General features: G+C 45.5%; 1 long non-coding RNA gene across 1 annotated transcript; it reads left to right on the top strand.

The window, feature by feature from the left end:
* The first annotated feature begins 16,075 nt into the window (after positions 1-16,075).
* LOC127924578 (uncharacterized) lies at positions 16,076-18,148 on the top strand. Its single transcript, XR_008118276.1, has 3 exons — positions 16,076-16,124; positions 16,832-17,010; positions 18,044-18,148. It is a non-coding gene; the product is annotated as an uncharacterized LOC127924578 (long non-coding RNA).
* Positions 18,149-19,730: the final 1,582 nt, after the last annotated feature.

Below are 19,730 nucleotides of genomic sequence, written 5' to 3'. Positions count from 1 at the left end.
GTGTGTTGATGTGTCTCCTTTCTCCAGTGTGTTGATGTGTCTCCATTCTCCAGTGTGTTGATGTGTCTCCTCTCTCCAGTGTGTTGATGTCTCCTTTCTCCAGTGTGTTGATGTGTCTCCATTCTCCAGTGTGTTGATGTGTCTCCTTTCTCCCGTGTGTTGATGTGTCTCCTCTCTCAGTGTGTTGATGTGTCTCCTTTCTCCAGTGTGTTGATGTGTCTCCATTCTCCAGTGTGTTGATGTGTCACCTCTCTCCAGTGTGTTGATGTGTCTCCTTTCTCAGTGTGTTGATGAAACCCAGTGTGCTGAACCCTTTCTCCAGTGTGTTACTCCTCTCTCCAGTGTGTTGACTCCTTTCTCCAGTGTGTTGATGTGTCTCCTCTCCAGTGTGTTGATGTGTCTCCTTTTCTCCAGTGTGTTGATGTGTGTCTCCTTTCTCCAGTGTGTTGATGTGTCTCCTTTCTCCAGTGTGTTGATGTGTCTCCTTTCTCCAGTGTGTTGATGTGTCTCCTCTCTCCAGTGTGTTGATGTGTCTCCTTTCCAGTGTGTTGATGTGTCTCCATTCTCCAGTGTGTTGATGTGTCTCCTTTCTCCAGTGTGTTGATGTGTCTCCTTCTCAGTGTTTTGATGTGTCTCCTTTCTCCAGTGTGTTGATGTGTCTCCCTCTCTCCAGTGTGTTGATGTGTCTCCTTTCTCCAGTGTGTTGATGTGTCTCCTTTCTCCAGTGTGTTGATGTGTCTCCATTCTCAGTGTGTTGATGTGTCTCCTTCTCCAGTGTGTTGGATGTGTCTCCTTTCTCCAGTGTGTTGACGTGTCTCCTTTCTCAGTGTGTTGATGTGTCTCCTTTCTCAGTGTGTTGATGTCTCACCCCTCTCTCCAGTGTGTTGATGTCTCCTTTCTCCAGTGTGTTGATGTGTCCTTTCTCCAGTGTGTTGATGTGTCTCCTTTCTCTCTCAGTGTGTTGATGTACCTCCTTTCCAGTGTGTTGATGTGTCTCCTTTCTCCAGTGTGTTGATACCTCTCTCCAGTGTGTTGATGTGTCTCCTTTCTCCTGTGTTGATGTGTCTCCTCTCTCCAGTGTGTTGATGTGTCTCCTTTCTCCAGTGTGTTGATGTGTCTCCTTTCTCCAGTGTGTTGATGTGTCTCCTCTCTCCAGTGTGTTGTGTCTCCTCTCTCCAGTGTGTTGTGTCTCCTCTCTCCAGTGTGTTGTTGTGTCTCCTTTCTCCAGTGTGTTGATGTGTCTCCTCTCTCCAGTGTGTTGATGTGTCTCCTTTCTCCAGTGTGTTGATGTGTGTCTCCTTTCTCCAGTGTGTTGTGTCTCCTTTCTCCACTGTGTTGATGTGTCTCCTTTCTCCAGTGTTGTTGATGTGTCTCCTTTCTCCAGTGTTGTTGATGTGTCTCCTTTCTCCAGTGTGTTGATGTGTCTCCTTTCTCCAGTGTGTTGATGTGTCTCCTTTCTCCAGTGTTGTTGATGTGTCTCCTTTCTCCAGTGTGTTGATGTGTCTCCTTTCTCCAGTGTTGTTGATGTGTCTCCTTTCTCCAGTGTGTTGATGTGTCTCCTTTCTCCAGTGTGTTGATGTGTCTCCTTTCTCCAGTGTGTTGATGTGTCTCCTTTCTCCAGTGTGTTGATGTGTCTCCTTTCTCCAGTGTGTTGATGTGTCTCCTTTCTCCAGTGTGTTGATGTGTCTCCTTTCTCCAGTGTGTTGATGTGTCTCCTTTCTCCAGTGTGTTGATGTGTCTCCTTTCTCCAGTGTGTTGATGTGTCTCCTTTCTCCAGTGTGTTGATGTGTCTCCTTTCTCCAGTGTGTTGATGTGTCTCCTTTCTCCAGTGTGTTGATGTGTCTCCTTTCTCCAGTGTGTTGATGTGTCTCCTCTCTCCAGTGTGTTGATGTGTCTCCTTTCTCCAGTGTGTTGATGTGTCTCCTTTCTCCAGTGTGTTGATGTGTCTCCTTTCTCCAGTGTGTTGATGTGTCTCCTTTCTCCAGTGTGTTGATGTGTCTCCTTTCTCCAGTGTGTTGATGCGTCTCCTTTCTCCAGTGTGTTGATGTGTCTCCTTTCTCCAGTGTGTTGATGTGTCTCCTTTCTCCAGTGTGTTGATGCGTCTCCTTTCTCGAGTGTGTTGATGTGTCTCCATTCTCCAGTGTGTTGATGTGTCACCTCTCTCCAGTGTGTTGATGTGTCTCCTCTCTCCAGTGTGATGATGTGTCTCCTTTCTCCAGTGTGTTGATGTGTCTCCTTTCTCCAGTGTGTTGATGTGTCTCCTTTCTCCAGTGTGTTGATGTGTCTCCATTCTCCAGTGTGTTGATGTGTCTCCTTTCTCCAGTGTGTTGATGTGTCTCCTTTCTCCAGTGTGTTGTGTCTCCTTTCTCCAAATCAAAATCAAATCAAATCAAATTTATTTATATAGCCCTTCGTACATCAGCTGATATCTCAAAGTGCTGTACAGAAACCCAGCCTAAAACCCCAAACAGCAAACAATGCAGGTGTAAAAGCACGGTGGATGTCTCTCCGTGTTGATGTGTCTCCTTTCTCCCGTGTGTTGATGTGTCTCCTTTCTCCAGTGTGTTGATGTGTCTCCTTTCTCCAGTGTGTTGATGTGTCTCCTTTCTCCAGTGTGTTGATGTGTCTCCTTTCTCCAGTGTGTTGATGTGTCTCCTTTCTCCAGTGTGTTGATGTGTCTCCTTTCTCCAGTGTGTTGATGTGTCTCCTTTCTCCAGTGTGTTGATGTGTCTCCTTTCTCCAGTGTGTTGATGTGTCTCCTCTGTGTTTGTGCTCTCCAGTGTGTTGATGTGTCTCCTTTCTCCAGTGTGTTGATGTGTCTCCTTCTCCAGTGTGTTGATGTGTCTCCTTTCTCCAGTGTGTTGATGTGTCTCCTTTCTCCAGTGTGTTGATGTGTCTCCTTTCTCCAGTGTGTTGATGTGTCTCCTTTCTCCAGTGTGTTGATGTGTCTCCTTTCTCCAGTGTGTTGATGTGTCTCCTTTCTCCAGTGTGTGATGGTCTCCTTCCAGTGTGTTGATGTGTCTCCTTTCTCCAGTGTGTTGATGTGTCTCCTTTCTCCAGTGTGTTGATGTGTCTCCTTTCTCCAGTGTGTTGATGTGTCTCCTCTCTCCAGTGTGTTGATGTGTCTCCTTTCTCCAGTGTGTTGATGTGTCTCCTTTCTCCAGTGTGTTGATGTGTCTCCTCTCTCCAGTGTGTTGATGTGTCTCCTTTCTCCAGTGTGTTGATGTGTCTCCTTTCTCCAGTGTGTTGATGTCTCCTTTCTCCAGTGTGTTGATGTGTCTCCTCTCTCCAGTGTGTTGATGTGTCTCCTTTCTCCAGTGTGTTGATGTGTCTCCTTTCTCCAGTGTGTTGATGTGTCTCCTTTCTCCAGTGTGTTGTTGTCTCCTTTCTCCAGTGTGTTGATGTGTCTCCTTTCTCCAGTGTGTTGATGTGTCTCCTTTCTCCAGTGTGTTGATGTGTCCTCTCTCTCCAGTGTGTTGATGTGTCTCCTTTCTCCAGTGTGTTGATGTGCGTCTCCTTTCTGCAGTGTGTTGATGTGTCTCCTTTCTCCCGTGTGTTGATGTGTCTCCTTTCTCCAGTGTGTTGATGTGACTCCTTTCTCCAGTGTGTTGATGTGTCTCCTTTCTCCAGTGTGTTGATGTGTCTCCTCTCTCCAGTGTGATAATGTGTCTCCTTTCTCCAGTGTGTTGATGTGTCTCCTTTCTCCAGTGTGTTGATGTGTCTCCTCTCTCCAGTGTGATGATGTGTCTCCTTTCTCCAGTGTGTTGATGTGTCTCCTTTCTCCAGTGTGTTGATGTGTCTCCTTTCTCCAGTGTGTTGATGTGTCTCCTTTCTCCAGTGTGTTGATGTGTCTCCTTTCTCCAGTGTGTTGTTGTGTCTCCTCTCTCCAGTGTGTTGATGTGTCTCCTTTCTCCAGTGTGTTGATGTGTCTCCTCTCTCCAGTGTGTTGATGTGTCTCCTTTCTCCAGTGTGTTGATGTGTCTCCTCTCTCCAGTGTGTTGATGTGTCTCCTTTCTCCAGTGTGTTGATGTGTCTCCTTTCTCCAGTGTGTTGATGTGTCTCCTCTCTCCAGTGTGTTGATGTGTCTCCTTTCTCCAGTGTGTTGATGTGTCTCCTTTCTCCCGTGTGTTGATGTGTCTCCTCTCTCCAGTGTGATGATGTGTCTCCTTTCTCCAGTGTGTTGATGTGTCTCCTTTCTCCAGTGTGTTGATGTGTCTCCTCTCTCCAGTGTGTTGATGTGTCTCCTTTCTCCAGTGTGTTGATGTGTCTCCTCTCTCCAGTGTGTTGATGTGTCTCCTTTCTCCAGTGTGTTGATGTGTCTCCTCTCTCCAGTGTGTTGATGTGTCTCCTTTCTCCAGTGTGTTGATGTGTCTCCTTTCTCCAGTGTGTTGATGTGTCTCCTTTCTCCAGTGTGTTGATGTGTCTCCTTTCTCCAGTGTGTTGATGTGTCTCCTTTCTCCAGTGTGTTGATGCGTCTCCTTTCTCGAGTGTGTTGATGTGTCTCCATTCTCCAGTGTGTTGATGTGTCACCTCTCTCCAGTGTGTTGATGTGTCTCCTCTCTCCAGTGTGATGATGTGTCTCCTTTCTCCAGTGTGTTGATGTGTCTCCTTTCTCCAGAGTGTTGATGTGTCTCCTTTCTCCAGTGTGTTGATGTGTCTCCATTCTCCAGTGTGTTGATGTGTCACCTCTCTCCAGTGTGTTGATGTGTCTCCTCTCTCCAGTGTGTTGATGTGTGTCTCCTCTCTCCAGTGTGTTGTTGTGTCTCCTTTCTCCAGTGTGTTGATGTGTCTCCTCTCTCCAGTGTGTTGATGTGTCTCCTTTCTCCAGTGTGTTGATGTGTCTCCTTTCTCCAGTGTGTTGATGTGTCTCCTCTCTCCAGTGTGTTGATGTGTCTCCTTTCTCCAGTGTGTTGATGTGTCTCCTTTCTCCAGTGTGTTGTGTCTCCTTTCTCCAGTGTGTTGATGTGTCTCCTCTCTCCAGTGTGATGATGTGTCTCCTTTCTCCAGTGTGTTGATGTGTCTCCTTTCTCCAGTGTGTTGATGTGTCTCCTTTCTCCAGTGTGTTGTTGTGTCTCCTTTCTCCAGTGTGTTGATGTGTCTCCTTTCTCCAGTGTGTTGATGTGTCTTCTTTCTCCAGTGTGTTGATGTATCCTTTCTCCAGTGTGTTGTGTCTCCTTTCTCCAGTGTGTTGATGTGCGTCTCCTTTCTGCAGTGTGTTGATGTGTCTCCTTTCTCCCGTGTGTTGATGTGTCTCTCCAGTGTTCTCCAGTGTGTTGATGTGTCTCCTTTCTCCAGTGTGTTGTGTCTCCTTCTCCAGTGTTGATGTGTCTCCTTTCTCCAGTGTGTTGATGTCAGTGTGATGATGTGTCTCCTTTTCTCCAGTGTGTTGATGTGTCTCCTCTCCAGTCTCCTTTCTCCAGTGTGTTGATGTGTCTCCTTTCTCCAGTGTGTTGATGTGTCTCCTTTCTCCAGTGTGTTGTTGTGTCTCCCTCTCCCAGTGTGTTGATGTGTCTTTCTCCAGTGTGTTGATGTGTCTCCTCTCTCAGTGTGTTGATGTGTCTCCTTTCTCCCGTGTGTTGATGTGTCTCCTTTCTCCAGTGTGTTGATGTGTCTCCTTTCTCCAGTGTGTTGATGTGTCTCCATTCTCCAGTTCTCCAGTGTGTTGATGTGTCTCCTTTCTCCAGTGTGTTGATGTGTCTCTCTCTCCAGTGTGTTGATGTGTCCAGTGTGTTGATGTGTCTCCTTTCTCCAGTGTGTTGATGTGTCTCCTCTCTCCAGTCTCTCCTCTCTCCAGTGTGTTGATGTGTCTCCCTTTCTCCAGTGTGTTGATGTGTCCTCTCTCCAGTGTGTTGATGTGTCTCCTCTCTCCAGTGTGTTGATGTCTCTCCTTTCTCCAGTGTGTTGATGTGTCTCCTCTCTCCAGTGTGTTGATGTGTCTCCTTTCTCCAGTGTGTTGATGTGTCTCCATTCTCAGTGTGTTGATGTGTCTCCTCTCTCCAGTGTGTTGATGTGTCTCCTTTCTCCAGTGTGTTGATGTGTCTCCTCTCTCCAGTGTGTTGATGTCTCCTTTCTCCAGTGTGTGATGTGTCTCCTTTCTCCAGTGTGTTGATGTGTCTCCTTTCTCCAGTGTGTTGATGTGTCTCCTTTCTCCAGTGTGTTGATGTGTCTCCTTTCTCCAGTGTGTTGATGTGTCTCCTCTCTCCAGTGTGTTGATGTGTCTCCTTTCTCCAGTGTGTTGATGTGTCTCCTTTCTCCAGTGTGTTGATGTGTCTCCTTTCTCCAGTGTGTTGATGTGTCTCCTTTCTCCAGTGTGTTGATGTGTCTCCTTTCTCCAGTGTGTTGATGTGTCTCCTTCTCCAGTGTGTTGATGTGTCTCCTTTCTCCAGTGTGTTGATGAGTGTGTTGATGTGTCTCCTTTCTCCAGTGTGTTGATGTGTCTCCTTTCTCAGTGTGTTGATGTGTCTCCTTCTCCAGTGTGTTGATGTGTCTCCTTTCTCCAGTGTGTTGATGTGTCTCCTTTCTCAGTGTGTTGATGTGTCTCCTTTCTCCAGTGTGTTGATGTGTCTCCTTTCTCCAGTGTGTTGATGTCTCTCCTTTCTCCAGTGTGTTGATGTGTCTCCTCTCTCCAGTGTGTTGATGTGTCTCCTTTCTCCAGTGTGTTGATGTGTCTCCTTTCTCCAGTGTGTTGATGTGTCTCCTTTCTCCAGTGTGTTGATGTGTCTCCCCTTTCTCCAGTGTGTTGATGTGTCACCTTTCTCCAGTGTGTTGATGTGTCTCCTCTCTCCAGTGTGTTGATGTGTCTCCCTTTCTCCAGTGTGTTGATGTGTCTCCTTTCTCAGTGTGTTGATGTGTCTCCTCTCTCCAGTGTGTTGATGTGTCTCCATTCTCAGTGTGTTGATGTGTCTCCTCTCTCCAGTGTGTTGATGTGTCTCCTTTCTCCAGTGTGTTGATGTGTCTCCTTTCTCCAGTGTGTTGTTGTGTCTCTCTCCAGTGTGATGATGTGTCTCCTCTCTCCAGTGTGTTGATGTGTCTCCTTTCTCCAGTGTTGTTGATGTGTCTCCTTTCTCCAGTGTGTTGATGTGTCTCCTTTCTCCAGTGTGTTGTGTCTCCTTTCTCCAGTGTGTTGATGTGTCTCCTTTCTCCAGTGTGTTGATGTGTCTCCTTTCTCCAGTGTGTTGTGTCTCCTTTCTCCAGTGTGTGATGATGTGTCTCCTTTCTCCAGTGTGTTGATGTGTCTCCTTTCTCCAGTGTGTTGATGTGTCTCCTTTCTCCAGTGTGTTGATGTGTCTCCTTTCTCCAGTGTTGTTGATGTGTCTCCTTTCTCCAGTGTGTTGATGTGTCTCCAGTGTGTTGATGTGTCTCCGCTCTCCAGTGTGTTGATGTCTCCTTTCTCCAGTGTGTTGATGTGTCTCCTTTCTCCAGTGTGTTGATGTGTCTCCTTTCTCCAGTGTGTTGATGTGTCTCCTCTCTCCAGTGTGTTGATGTGTCTCCTTTCTCCAGTGTGATGATGTGTCTCCTTTCTCCAGTGTGTTGATGTGTCTCCTTCTCCAGTGTGTGATGTGTCTCCTCTTCTCCAGTGTGTTGATGTGTCTCCTTTCTCCAGTGTGTTGATGTGTCTCCTTTCTCAGTGTGTTGATGTGTCTCCTTTCTCCAGTGTGTTGATGTGTCTCCTTTCTCCAGTGTGTTGATGTGTCTCCTTTCTCCAGTGTGTTGATGTGTCTCCTTTCTCCAGTGTGTTGATGTGTCTCCTTTCTCCAGTGTGTTGATGTGTCTCCTTTCTCCAGTGTTGTTGATGTGTCTCCTTTCTCCAGTGTGTTGATGTGTCTCCTTTCTCCAGTGTGTTGATGTGTCTCCTTTCTCCAGTGTGTTTGATGTGTCTCCTTTCTCCAGTGTGTTGATGTGTCTCCTTTCTCCAGTGTGTTGATGTGTCTCCTTTCTCCAGTGTGTTGATGTGTCTCCTTTCTCCAGTGTGTTGATGTGTCTCCTTTCTCCAGTGTGTTGATGTGTCTCCTCTCTCCAGTGTGTTGATGTGTCTCCTTTCTCCAGTGTGTTGTGTCTCCTTTCTCCAGTGTGTTGATGTGTCTCCTTTCTCCAGTGTGTTGATGTGTCTCCTTTCTCCAGTGTGTTGATGTGTCTCCTTTCTCCAGTGTGTTGATGTGTCTCCTTTCTCCAGTGTGTTGATGTGTCTCCTTTCTCCAGTGTGTTGATGTGTCTCCTTTCTCCAGTGTGTTGATGTGTCTCCTTTCTCCAGTGTGTTGATGTGTCTCCTTTCTCCAGTGTGTTGATGTGTCTCCTTTCTCCAGTGTGTTGATGTGTCTCCTTTCTCCAGTGTTGTTGATGTGTCTCCTTTCTCCAGTGTGTTGATGTGTCTCCTTTCTCCAGTGTGTTGATGTGTCTCCTTTCTCCAGTGTGTTGATGTGTCTCCTTTCTCCAGTGTGTTGTTGTGTCTCCTCTCTCCAGTGTGTTGATGTGTCTCCTTTCTCCAGTGTGTTGTGTCACCTTTCTCCAGTCTGTTGATGTGTCTCCTTTCTCCAGTGTGATGATGTGTCTCCTTTCTCCAGTGTGTTGTTGTGTCACCTCTCTCCAGTGTGTTGATGTGTCTCCTTTCTCCAGTGTGTTGATGTGTCTCCTCTCTCCAGTGTGTTGATGTGTCTCCTTTCTCCAGTGTGTTGATGTGTCTCCTTTCTCCAGTGTGTTGATGTGTCTCCTTTCTCCAGTGTGTTGATGTGTCTCACTTCTCCAGTGTGTTGATGTGTCTCCTTTCTCCAGTGTGTTGATGTGTCTCCTTTCTCCAGTGTGTTGATGTGTCTCCTCTCTCCAGTGTGTTGATGTGTCTCCTTTCTCCAGTGTGTTGATGTGTCTCCTTTCTCCAGTGTGTTGATGTGTCTCCTTTCTCCAGTGTGTTGATGTGTCTCCTCTCTCCAGTGTGTTGATGTGTCTCCTTTCTCCAGTGTGTTGATGTGTCTCCTTTCTCCAGTGTGTTGATGTGTCTCCTCTTCTCCAGTGTGTTGATGTGTCTCCTTTCTCCAGTGTGTTGATGTGTCTCCTCTCTCCAGTGTGTTGATGTGTCTCCTTTCTCCAGTGTGTTGATGTGTCTCCTTTCTCCAGTGTGTTGATGTGTCTCCTTTCTCCAGTGTGTTGATGTGTCTCCTTTCTCCAGTGTGTTGATGTGTCTCCTTTCTCCAGTGTGTTGATGTGTCTCCTCTCTCCAGTGTGTTGATGTGTCTCCTTTCTCCAGTGTGTTGATGTGTCTCCTCTCTCCAGTGTGTTGATGTGTCTCCTTTCTCCAGTGTGTTGATGTGTCTCCTTTCTCCAGTGTGTTGATGTGTCTCCTCTCTCCAGTGTGTTGATGTGTCTCCTTTCTCCAGTGTGTTGATGTGTCTCCTTTCTCCAGTGTGTTGATGTGTCTCCTTTCTCCAGTGTGTTGATGTGTCTCCTCTCTCCAGTGTGTTGATGTGTCTCCTTTCTCCAGTGTGTTGATGTGTCTCCTTTCTCCAGTGTGTTGATGTGTCTCCTCTCTCCAGTGTGTTGATGTGTCTCCTTTCTCCAGTGTGTTGATGTGTCTCCTTTCTCCAGTGTGTTGATGTGTCTCCTTTCTCCAGTGTGTTGATGTGTCTCCTTTCTCCAGTGTGTTGATGTGTCTCCTTTCTCCAGTGTGTTGATGTGTCTCCTCTCTCCAGTGTGTTGATGTGTCTCCTCTCTCCAGTGTGTTGATGTGTCACCTCTCTCCAGTGTGTTGATGTGTCTCCTTTCTCCAGTGTGTTGATGTGTCTCCTTTCTCCAGTGTGTTGATGTGTCTCCTCCTCTCCAGTGTGTTGATGTGTCTCCTTTCTCCAGTGTGTTGATGTGTCTCCTTTCTCCAGTGTGTTGATGTGTCTCCTTCTCCAGTGTGATGATGTGTCTCCTTTCTCCAGTGTGTTGATGTGTCTCCTTTCTCCAGTGTGTTGATGTGTCTCCTTTCTCCAGTGTGTTGATGTGTCTCCTTTCTCCAGTGTGTTGATGTGTCTCCTTTCTCCAGTGTGTTGATGTGTCTCCTTTCTCCAGTGTGTTGATGTGTCTCCTCTCTCCAGTGTGTTGATGTGTCTCCTTTCTCCAGTGTGTTGATGTGTCTCCTTTCTCCAGTGTGTTGATGTGTCTCCTTTCTCCAGTGTGTTGATGTGTCTCCTTTCTCCAGTGTGTTGATGTGTCTCCTTTCTCCAGTGTGTTGATGTGTCTCCTTTCTCCAGTGTGTTGATGTGTCTCCTTTCTCCAGTGTGTTGATGTGTCTCCTTCTCCAGTGTGTTGATGTGTCTCCTCTCTCCAGTGTGTTGATGTGTCTCCTTTCTCCAGTGTGTTGATGTGTCTCCATTCTCAGTTCTCCAGTGTGTTGATGTGTCTCCTCTCTCCAGTGTGTTGATGTGTCTCCTCTCTCCAGTGTGTTGATGTGTCTCCTCTCTCCAGTGTGTTGATGTGTCTCCTTTCTCCAGTGTGTTGATGTGTCACCTCTCTCCAGTGTGTTGATGTGTCTCCTTCTCCAGTGTGTTGATGTGTCTCCTTTCTCCAGTGTGTTGATGTGTCTCCTTTCTCCAGTGTGTTGATGTGTCTCCTTTCTCCAGTGTGTTGATGTGTCTCCTTTCTCCAGTGTGTTGATGTGTCTCCTTTCTCCAGTGTGTTGATGTGTCTCCTTTCTCCAGTGTGTTGATGTGTCTCCTCTCTCCAGTGTGTTGATGTGTCTCCTTTCTCCAGTGTGTTGATGTGTCTCCTTTCTCCAGTGTGTTGATGTGTCTCCTCTCTCCAGTGTGTTGATGTGTCTCCTTTCTCCAGTGTGTTGATGTGTCTCCTTTCTCCAGTGTGTTGATGTGTCTCCTCTCTCCAGTGTGTTGATGTGTCTCCTTTCTCCAGTGTGTTGATGTGTCTCCTTTCTCCAGTGTGTTGATGTGTCTCCTTTCTCCAGTGTGTTGATGTGTCTCCTTTCTCCAGTGTGTTGATGTGTCTCCTTTCTCCAGTGTTGTTGATGTGTCTCCTTTCTCCAGTGTGTTGATGTGTCTCCTTTCTCCAGTGTGTTGATGTGTCTCCTCTCCAGTGTGTTGATGTGTCTCCTCTCTCCAGTGTGTTGATGTGTCTCCTTTCTCCAGTGTGTTGATGTGTCTCCTTTCTCCAGTGTGTTGATGTGTCTCCTTTCTCCAGTGTGTTGATGTGTCTCCTTTCTCCAGTGTGTTGATGTGTCTCCTCTCTCCAGTGTGTTGATGTGTCTCCTTTCTCCAGTGTGTTGATGTGTCTCCTTTCTCCAGTGTGTTGATGTGTCTCCTTTCTCCAGTGTGTTGATGTGTCTCCTTTCTCCAGTGTGTTGATGTGTCTCCTTTCTCCAGTGTGTTGATGTGTCTCCTTTCTCCAGTGTGTTGATGTGTCTCCTTTCTCCAGTGTGTTGATGTGTCTCCTTTCTCCAGTGTGTTGATGTGTCTCCTCTCTCCAGTGTGTTGATGTGTCTCCTTTCTCCAGTGTGTTGATGTGTCTCCTTTCTCCAGTGTGTTGATGTGTCTCCTTTCTCCAGTGTGTTGATGTGTCTCCTTTCTCCAGTGTGTTGATGTGTCTCCTCTCTCCAGTGTGTTGATGTGTCTCCTTTCTCCAGTGTGTTGATGTGTCTCCTTTCTCCAGTGTGTTGATGTGTCTCCTCTCTCCAGTGTGTTGATGTGTCTCCTTTCTCCAGTGTGTTGATGTGTCTCCTTTCTCCAGTGTGTTGATGTGTCTCCTTTCTCCAGTGTGTTGATGTGTCTCCTTTCTCCAGTGTGTTGATGTGTCTCCTTTCTCCAGTGTGTTGATGTGTCTCCTTTCTCCAGTGTGTTGATGTGTCTCCTTTCTCCAGTGTGTTGATGTGTCTCCTTTCTCCAGTGTGTTGATGTGTCTCCTTCTCCAGTGTGTTGATGTGTCTCCTTTCTCCAGTGTGTTGATGTGTGTTGATGTGTCTCCTTTCTCCAGTGTGTTGATGTGTCTCCTTTCTCCAGTGTGTTGATGTGTCTCCTTTCTCCAGTGTGTTGATGTCTCCTTTCTCCAGTGTGTTGATGTGTCTCCTTTCTCCAGTGTGTTGATGTGTCTCCTTTCTCCAGTGTGTTGATGTGTCTCCTTTCTCCAGTGTGTTGATGTGTCTCCTTTCTCCAGTGTGTTGATGTGTCTCCTTTCTCCAGTGTGTTGATGTGTCTCCTTTCTCCAGTGTGTTGATGTGTCTCCTCTCTCCAGTGTGTTGATGTGTCTCCTTTCTCCAGTGTGTTGATGTGTCTCCTTTCTCCAGTGTGTTGATGTGTCTCCTTTCTCCAGTGTGTTGATGTGTCTCCTCTCTCCAGTGTGTTGATGTGTCTCCTCTCTCCAGTGTGTTGATGTGTCTCCTTTCTCCAGTGTGTTGATGTGTCTCCTTTCTCCAGTGTGTTGATGTGTCTCCTTTCTCCAGTGTGTTGATGTGTCTCCTTTCTCCAGTGTGTTGATGTGTCTCCTTTCTCCAGTGTGTTGATGTGTCTCCTTTCTCCAGTGTGTTGATGTGTCTCCTTTCTCCAGTGTGTTGATGTGTCTCCTTTCTCCAGTGTGTTGATGTGTCTCCTTTCTCCAGTGTGTTGATGTGTCTCCTTTCTCCAGTGTGTTGATGTGTCTCCTTTCTCCAGTGTGTTGATGTGTCTCCTCTCTCCAGTGTGTTGATGTGTCTCCTTTCTCCAGTGTGTTGATGTGTCTCCTTTCTCCAGTGTGTTGATGTGTCTCCTTTCTCCAGTGTGTTGATGTGTCTCCTTTCTCCAGTGTGTTGATGTGTCTCCTCTCTCCAGTGTGTTGATGTGTCTCCTTTCTCCAGTGTGTTGATGTGTCTCCTTTCTCCAGTGTGTTGATGTGTCTCCTCTCTCCAGTGTGTTGATGTGTCTCCTTTCTCCAGTGTGTTGATGTGTCTCCTCTCTCCAGTGTGTTGATGTGTCTCCTTTCTCCAGTGTGTTGATGTGTCTCCTCTCTCCAGTGTGTTGATGTGTCTCCTCTCTCCAGTGTGTTGAGTGTGTTGATGTGTCTCCTTTCTCCAGTGTGTTGTGTCCAGTGTGTTGATGTGTCTCCTCTCACCAGTGTGTTGATGTGTCTCCTTTCTCCAGTGTGTTGATGTGTGTTGATGTGTCTCCTTTCTCCAGTGTGTTGATGTGTCTCCTCTCTCCAGTGTGTTGATGTGTCTCCAGTGTGTTGATGTGTCTCCTCCAGTGTGTTGATCTCCCAGTGTGTTGATGTGTCTCCTTTCTCCAGTGTGTTGATGTGTCTCCTCTCTCCAGTGTGTTGATGTGTCTCCTTTCTCCAGTGTGTTGTGTCTCCTTTCTCCAGTGTGATGATGTGTCTCCTTTCTCCAGTGTGTTGATGTGTCTCCTTTCTCCATTGTGTTGATGTGTCTCCTCTCTCCAGTGTGTTGATGTGTCTCCTCTCTCCAGTGTGTTGATGTGTCTCCTCTCTCCAGTGTGTTGATGTGTCTCCTTTCTCCAGTGTGTTGATGTGTCTCCTTTCTCCAGTGTGTTGATGTGTCTCCTCTCTCCAGTGTGTTGATGTGTCTCCTTTCTCCAGTGTGTGGTTCCTGTTTGGAGGTGGTTCCAAACTGCCAGGATGGAGAGGTGTTGACGGTGGACGCCAACAGTACAGACCTCTGCTGTCCTGTCTACCACTGTGGTGAGTAACACACACACACACACACACACACACACACACACACACACACACACACACACACACACACACACACACACACACACACACACACACACACACACACACACACACCGTCACAGTGTCTCTGATTCCTGTGTGTGTGTGTGCAGTGTGTGAGCCGTACCGGTGTGCTGAGTTGTCATGTCCCTTGGGGATGTCTGCTGTCACCGTGTCCCCTCCAGACCACTGCTGTCCCCTGCACACCTGCGGTAAAGTAGCTTCTTACACCATCACGTAATGGGGGAACGTGTGTCCTCCTCCATCACGTTGCAACCTGTTAGCCTCCAGTTTAATCAGTCTAACTCTCATGTCATTTATTCAGCCCCCCCCAAAAAAAAAAAAGAAAAACACAAATTGAAAATGTTATTTTTTGTTTCCCTGTTTTTCCAGAGTGTGCGTGTGACAAACTGTCGAAACCAAAATGTGTTCTGGTAGGTTTCTGTATGATTCCACATGATAATGGATGTGTTTGTGTTATCTCTGTAGTGGATGTGTTTGTGTTATCTCTGTAATGGATGTGTCCCTGTAGAGGATGTGTTTGTGTTATCTCTGTAGTGGATGTGTTTGTGTTATCTCTGTAATGGATGTGTCCTTGTAGAGGATGTGTTTGTGTTATCTCTGTAATGGATGTGTCCTTGTAGAGGATGTGTTTGTGTTATCTCTGTAGTGGATGTGTTTGTGTTATCTCTGTAATGGATGTGTCCCTGTAGAGGATGTGTTTGTGTTATCTCTGTAGTGGATGTGTTTGTGTTATCTCTGTAATGGATGTGTCCCTGTAGAGGATGTGTTTGTGTTATCTCTGTAATGGATGTGTTTGTGTTATGTGTTTGTGTTATCTCTGTAGTGGATGTGTTTGTGTTATCTCTGTAGTGGATGTGTTTGTGTTATCTCTGTAATGGATGTGTCCCTGTAATGGATGTGTTCATGTTATCTCTGTAATGGATGTGTTCGTGTTATCTCTGTAGAGGATGTGTTCGTGTTATCTCTGTAGTGGATGTGTTCGTGTTATCTCTGTAATGGATGTGTCCCTGTAATGGATGTGTCCCTGTTATCTCTGTGTTTGTGTTATCTCTGTAGTGGATGTGTTTGTGTTATCTCTGTAGAGGATGTGTTTGTGTTATCTCTGTTATGGATGTGTCCTGTAATGGATGTGTTCGTGTTATCTCTGTAGAGGATGTGTTCGTGTTATCTCTGTAGTGGATGTGTTCGTGTTATCTCTGTAATGGATGTGTCCCTGTAATGGATGTGTTCGTGTTATCTCTGTAGAGGATGTGTTTGTGTTATCTCTGTAGTGGATGTGTTCGTGTTATCTCTGTAATGGATGTGTCCCTGTAATGGATGTGTTCGTGTTATCTCTGTAGTGGATGTGTTCGTGTTATTTCTGTAGAGGATGTGTTCCTGTTATCTCTGTAGTGGATGTGTCTCTGTAGTGGATGTGTGTTCGTGTTATCTCTGTAGAGGATGTGTTCGTGTTATCTCTGTAATGGATGTGTCCCTGTAATGGATGTGTTCGTGTTATCTCTGTAGTGGATGTGTTCGTGTTATCTCTGTAATGGATGTGTCTCTGTAGTGGATGTGTTCGTGTTATCTCTGTAATGGATGTGCTCGTGTTATCTCTGTAGTGGATGTGTTCATGTTATCTCTGTAGTGGATGTGTCTCTGTAGTGGATGTGTTCATGTTATCTCTGTAGTGGATGTGTTCGTGTTATCTCTGTAGAGGATGTGTTCATGTTATCTCTGTAGTGGATGTGTTCGTGTTATCTCTGTAATGGATGTGTCTCTGTAGTGGATGTGTTCGTGTTATCTCTGTAATGGATGTGTTCGTGTTATCTCTGTAATGGATGTGATCATGTTATCTCTGTAATTGATGTGTTCATGTTATCTCTGTAATGGATGTGTTTGTGTTATCTCTGTAGTGGATGTGTTCGTGTTATCTCTGTAATGGATGTGTCCCTGTAGTGGATGTGTTCGTGTTATCTCTGTAGTGGATGTGTTTGTGTTATCTCTGTAATGGATGTGTCCCTGTAATGGATGTGTTCGTGTTATCTCTGTAGTGGATGTGTGTTCGTATTATCTCTGTAGAGGATGTGTTCGTGTTATCTCTGTAGAGGATATGTTCCTGTTATCTCTGTAATGGATGTGTTTGTGTTATCTCTGTAATGGATGTGTTCGTGTTATCTCTGTAGTGGATGTGTTTTTGTTATCTCTGTAGTGGATGTGTGTTCCTGTTATCTCTGTAATGGATGTGTTAGTATTATCTCTGTGGTGGATGTGTCCCTGTAGTGGATGTGTTATCCCTGTGTTTGTTAGTGCTGTATAGCTGTGCTGTTCGCTGGCTGACGTGTTGTCTTCTGAATAGGGAGAGACCATGCAGGTGGACAGGGCTTTCCTAGCAGACCCAACTAACCAGTGTTCCTGTAAGAGATTTAACTGTGGTAAGTGCACGGGTATCATTAGACAGTAACAAACCTTTTCCATTATACAATCATTTCATATTTCATATTATATAAGTGTTTCATGTACAGTACATTTTCAGTTAATGTGTGTTCATGTACAGTACATTTTCAGTTAATGTGTGTTCATGTACAGTACATTTTCAGTTAATGTGTGTTCATGTACAGTACATTTTCAGTTAATGTGTGATCATGTACAGTACATTTTCAGTTAATGTGTGTTCATGTACAGTACATTTTCAGTTAATGTGTGATCGTGTACAGTACATTTTCAACAAATGTGTGTTCATGTACAGTACATTTTCAGTTAATGTGTGATCATGTACAGTACATTTTCAGTTAATGTGTGATCGTGTACAGTACATTTTCAGTTAATGTGTGTTCGTGTACAGTACATTTTCAGTTAATGTGTGATCGTGTACAGTACATTTTCAACAAATGTGTGTTCATGTATAGTACATTTTCAGTTAATGTGTGTTCATGTACAGTACATTTTCAGTTAATGTGTGTTCATGTACAGTACATTTTCAGTTAATGTGTGATCGTGTACAGTACATTTTCAGTTAATGTGTGTTCATGTACAGTACAGTTTCAGTTAATGTGTGATCGTGTACAGTACATTTTAAATGAATGTGTGTTCATGAGTTCATGTGTGTCTGTGTCTGTTTTTGTCTGTACCCCTCTTACAGTGCGTGAGGCGGTGTGTGTGGACGGGGAGCGGGGTGTTATGCATCCGGGACAGACCCTCGTGGATCACAGTCAGGAGGGGGTGTGTCTCACCACCCAGTGTAGCCACAGTCTGGATCCCACCACGGGCTTCCACCTCCTCCGCACCGCCACCACCAACTGCTCTGCTCAGTGTCAACCGGTTAGTCAGTTAGCCTCAGGATGCTAATGTCTGATACCTCAACTGCCACAAATGCTACTATTGCTGTCCCTATTCAGTACTCCAGCCTAATGCTAATGTCTGATACCTCAACTGCTACAAATGCTACTATTGCTGTCCCTATTCAGTACTCCTAGCTTAATGCTAATGTCTGATACCTCAACTGCTACAAATGCTACTATTGCTGTCCCTATTCAGTACTCCAGCCTAATGCTAGTATTTGATACCTCAACTGCTCCAAATGCTTATTTTGCTGTCCCTATTCAGTACTCCTAGCGTCTGATACCTCAACTGCTACAAATGCTACTATTGCTGTCCCTATTCAGCAGTAGCCTACTGCTAGTATTGTTAATGCAGGTACTATTACTCTTACTACAGTATATATGAATATATCAACTCAGGAAAAAAAGAAACATCCTTTTTTCAGGACCCTTTCTTTCAAACATAATTTGTAAAAAATCCAAATAACTTCACAGATCTTCATTGTAAAGGTTTTAAACAATGTTTCCCATGCTTTTTCAATGAACCATAAACAATCCATGAACATGCACCTGTGGAACGGTCGTTAAGACACTAACAGCTTACAGAAGTAAGGCAATTAAGGTTTTAGTTGTGAAAACTTAGGACACGAAAGAGGCCTTCCTACTGACTCTGAAAAACAACAAAAGGAAGATGCCCTGTTTTCCTGCTCATCTGCGTGAATGTGCCTTAGGTATGCTGTAAGGAGGCATGAGGACTGCAGATGTTGAAGTGTACCTATGATGAAAATTACAGGCCTCTCTCATATTTTTAAGTGGGAGAACTTGCACAATTGGTGGCTGACTAAATACTTTTTTGCCCCACTGTATGTATATAAAATACAGGTACTATAACTATTACTACAGTATATATGAATATATATATATATATATATATTGTGTGCGTGTATATATATATATATAAAATACAGGTACTATAACTATCACTACAGTATATATGAATATATATGTTACCCTAGGACTGTACTATCTTTTAGAACCAGATATACATCCCTCCCAAAGACCAGATGATGTGCTGTGGTGTCTGCAGGAACATCTCCTGTCTCTACCACAATGACAACGGTACTACACTCCTCTACAAGGTACAGTACAGCAATGGTTCACCCTCTGATTGGCCAGGTACCCCCAGGTTATCTAATCGGTCCTGGTACTACCCTCTGGACAGGCCAGGTACCCCCAGGTTATCTAATCAGTCCTGGTACTACCCTCTGGACAGGCCAGGGACCCCCAGGTTATCTAATCAGTCCTGGTACTACCCTCTGGACAGGCCAGGTACCCCCAGGTTATCTAATTAGTCCTGGTACTACCCTCTGGACAGGCCAGGTACCCCCAGGTTATCTAATCCTGGTACTACCCTCCGATAGGCCAGGTACCCCCAGGTTATATAATCCTGGTACTACCCTCCGATAGGCCAGGTACCCCCAGGTTATATAATCCTGGTACTACCCACTGATAGGCCAGGTACCCCCAGGTTATCTAATCCTGGTACTACCCTCCGATAGGCCAGGTACCCCCAGGTTATATAATCCTGGTACTACCCTCCGATAGGCCAGGTCCCCTCAGGTTAAAATCACTGTAGGTCATCAAGGTAAAGTAATATTGTATTGATCTGGATGATTGTATTGATGTTTCAGCCTGGGAAGTCTTGGGTGTCAGACTGTATGAAGTATGATTGTACCGACACACTGTCAGGCCCGACCCTGGTGTCCTACTCATTCAGCTGTCCACCTTTCAACCAGACAGAGTGTATGAAGGTACGGTTAACACACACACACACACACATACACACACACACACTCGCGCACGCACGCACGCACACACACACACACACACACAGACGCACACACACACACACAGACGCACACACACACACACTTGGGTCAGTCTTTGTAACACTACTACCTCTCTATGATGTTATTTTAGTTGACCTTTAACCCCTGAGATGTGACTGTTGTCTCCACTCTAGATTGGTGGAACCATTGTAAGTTACATGGATGGATGCTGCAAGTCATGTGAGTAAAGAGAAAGACTACCTGTCCCAGCTATGGTTTCTGGGTAGCTTCCTGTACGCCCATATTTAGTATTTTCCTGTATGCCCATATTAAGTCTCTTCCTGTATGCCCATATTAAGTCTCGCCCTGTATGCCCATATTAAGTCTCTCCCTGTATGCCCATATTAAGTCTCTTCCTGTATGCCCATGTTTAGTCTCTCCCTGTATGCCCATGTTTAGTCTCTCCCTGTATGCCCATGTTTAGTCTCTTCCTGTATCCCCATGTTTAGTCTCTTCCTGTTTGGCCATGTTTAGTCTCTCCCTGTATGCCCATGTTTAGTCTCTCCCTGTATGCCCATATTTAGTCTCTTCCTGTATGCCCATGTTTAGTCTCTCCCTGTATGCCCATGTTTAGTCTCTCCCTGTATGCCCATATTTAGTCTCTTCCTGTATGCCCATGTTTAGTCTCTCCCTGTATGCCCATGTTTAGTCTCTTCCTGTATCCCCATGTTTAGTCTCTTCCTGTTTGGCCATGTTTAGTCTCTCCCTGTATGCCCATATTTAGTCTCTCCCTGTATGCCCATATTTAGTCTCTTCCTGTATGCCCATGTTTAGTCTCTCCCTGTATGCCCATATTTAGTCTCTTCTTGTATCCCCATGTTTAGTCTCTTCC

The sequence above is a fragment of the Oncorhynchus keta genome, unplaced genomic scaffold (genome assembly GCF_023373465.1).
Source record: "Oncorhynchus keta strain PuntledgeMale-10-30-2019 unplaced genomic scaffold, Oket_V2 Un_contig_4327_pilon_pilon, whole genome shotgun sequence".
Lineage (NCBI taxonomy): Eukaryota > Metazoa > Chordata > Actinopteri > Salmoniformes > Salmonidae > Oncorhynchus > Oncorhynchus keta.
The sequence above is the reverse complement of the archived record's forward strand: the minus strand, read 5'-3'. Positions and strand labels throughout refer to the sequence as shown.